This window comes from Euprymna scolopes, chromosome 45 (assembly GCF_053919585.1).
Source record: "Euprymna scolopes isolate OS-2025 chromosome 45, ASM5391958v1, whole genome shotgun sequence".
Taxonomy (NCBI): domain Eukaryota; kingdom Metazoa; phylum Mollusca; class Cephalopoda; order Sepiida; family Sepiolidae; genus Euprymna; species Euprymna scolopes.
This window is the reverse complement of record NC_136526.1, coordinates 60,227,296-60,229,944: the sequence shown is the minus strand read 5'-3', so window position 1 is coordinate 60,229,944 and position 2,649 is coordinate 60,227,296.

Genomic DNA, 2,649 nt, shown 5'->3' with positions numbered 1-2,649 from the left:
TATAATTGAAACGTCTTTTAATTTCCAATTTCGTTTCATATCATACATAAGTCCTTGATACTTTGTTATCTTTTCCCTCTCAGCTCTGTTCAGCCCTGTATCATTGGGTACACTGACCTCTATTACGGTCGCTTTTTTGTTTGCTCTGTCCCAAATCACTATATCTGGTTTAATAGCTGCGTTTTCTAGGTATGTAGCAGTAGGGATTATGTAGTCATAGTGAATAGTGTAGTTGTCATTCCCAACTGTTCGTTCGGGTATATGTTCCCAGGATTTTTTACTACACTGAATGTTGAGTTTCTTACATATCTTCCAGTGAAGGTATTTGCCAACTCCGTTATGGCGATCTGTATAATAGCCATCTCCAAGTAGGACTTTGCAACTAGAAATCAGGTATGCCACACTCTCAACCTCAGTGGTACAGAACCTGCATTTATTATTGTTGCTTAGACCACACATCTTTTTGAAGGCGTTCGTCATGAGGCCCTGGTCTTGTGCAGCCAATATCAACCTCTCTTGGTCGTAATGGAGAGATCCTCTTTTGCGCCAGTCCAGGGAACCATCCAACCATCCCTATCAATATATTCTTGGGATAGTTCAGTCGGTAGGTATATTGTCCGTTTATGGTTGGTCGATTCTTCTGTTTTAACACTATGGAACTGGCTAGTGTATTTTTTCCGACTTTTCTGGGCTATGTCAGTGGCAGGCTTGTTTGGGTTCTCAGTATCATTTGTAAGGCAATCCTTTCCAAAATGAGTGGCAAGTTGTGTTATAGATGATGTACTACTTGCTCGGTTCTGATAATGGTCTTTAATTTTCATTAGCTTTGGATTACAGGAACTTATTATGTACTGACCTATGCTGACGATTGTGGCTCTGTGTTGGTGATTGACTCCCGAGAGTCCCACACCTCCTTCTCGCCTGGGTAGGTACAAACGAGGCATGCACTGGTTTCGATAAATAACTCGGTACAAGGTTAACATTTTCCTTGTCTTTGTGTCAAGCCAATTTATATATTTCTGAGGCTTCTCTCTTTTTTTTCATTTTTCTTATCATTTTGTTTAAGCCAGGGATGGGGCATCCTACCAGATGCCAAACATACACCTGCTATTATAGACACTCCAACCGAGAGATCTTTTTAAGATTCTAACCGTCCCTTTAAGTGCAATTGTTTGAATCTCCTTTGCACTTGGTTTACCTGGTATATTTGTAAGATAGTTTGTAAAATTCTTTTTCATAAGTCCGGTTGCTCCTATAATTACTGGAATGATAGAGATCTTCTTAAGGTTCCAGTTTCTTTTCATGTCATACATAAGACCTTGGTATTTGGTAATCTTTTCCCTCTCAGCTCTGTTTAACCCAGCATCATTCGGGACACTAACTTCCACCAAGGTTGCTTCCTTCTCCTTCTTGTCCCATATTACAATGTCGGGTTTTATAGCTCCGTTTTCTAGGTACGTGGCTGTAGGGATTGCATAGTCATAGCGGATGGTATATGACTTGTTTCCGACTGTTATTTCGGGTATATGTTTCCATGACTTCTTGCTGCATTCGATATTTAACTTATTGCAGATCGTCCAGTGGAGATATTTGAATACTTCATTGTGTCGCATTGTATAGTAGCCGTCCCCTAGCAGAACCTTATAGCTAGAAATCAGGTGGCTCACACTCTCTACTTCTGTGTGGCATAACCTGCATTTGTTGTCTTTGCTGAGACCACTCATCTTTTTAAACGCATTGGTCATCAAGCCTTGATCTTGGGCAGCTATTATAAACTTCTCCTGGTCATAGTGGAGCGATCCATCCTTTAGCCAGCTTATAGACCCTTCCTTATCAATATAGTCTTGGTTATATTCGTCCAGAAAATACTTGGCCCGTTGTTGGTTGGCCCATTCTTCAACTTTCTTGTCATGGAATGCTTTAGTGTATTTCTGGCGACTTTTTCTGGCTATTTCAGTCGCAGGTATCTTTTCTGTTTCTGTCTCACTTGTAAGACAGTCTTTCCCAAAATGTTTGACCAGTTTTGTGATGGATATTGTTTTACTGGCTCTTGATTCCTGATGTTGGTGTACCATCTAGAGAGTTGGGTTTTTAGAGCTCATCAGATATTGTCCGGTGCTCACAATAGTTGCACGATGTTGATGCCAGTGTGTGTTCGCATATGTCGGACCAGACTACATTTTTGGAAAAGAATAGCCACAGAATTCACAAGAATATGGTTTCTCTCTTTTGTTTTATTTTACTTCAGTTGAAGTTCTCAGAAATCAAGGGGCCCACAACCTGGGGCTAACACTCTATATGAGATACATAGATATTCGAATCTTCCATTTAACTTCTTTATCTCTCAAACACTGAGTTAGTAAAGAAGGTCAGAACATAATTTCCCTCTCCCCAATTAACCATTTTTATGTATACGGGGCTAATACTTGCAGTGTGTGTTCACATATGTCGCACCAGACTACATTTGTGACAAAAAATAGCCACATACTTCACAAGAATATAGTTTCTCTCCAGTATGTGTTCGCATATGTTCTAAAAAAGAAGATCATACTGACTGTTCGGTTGTCTGCGACTGGTCTCATCCATTACAGTTTTTGAATACAGACGAAACCATTACGTCGGAGAAGTACTGTCAACAAATGGATGAAA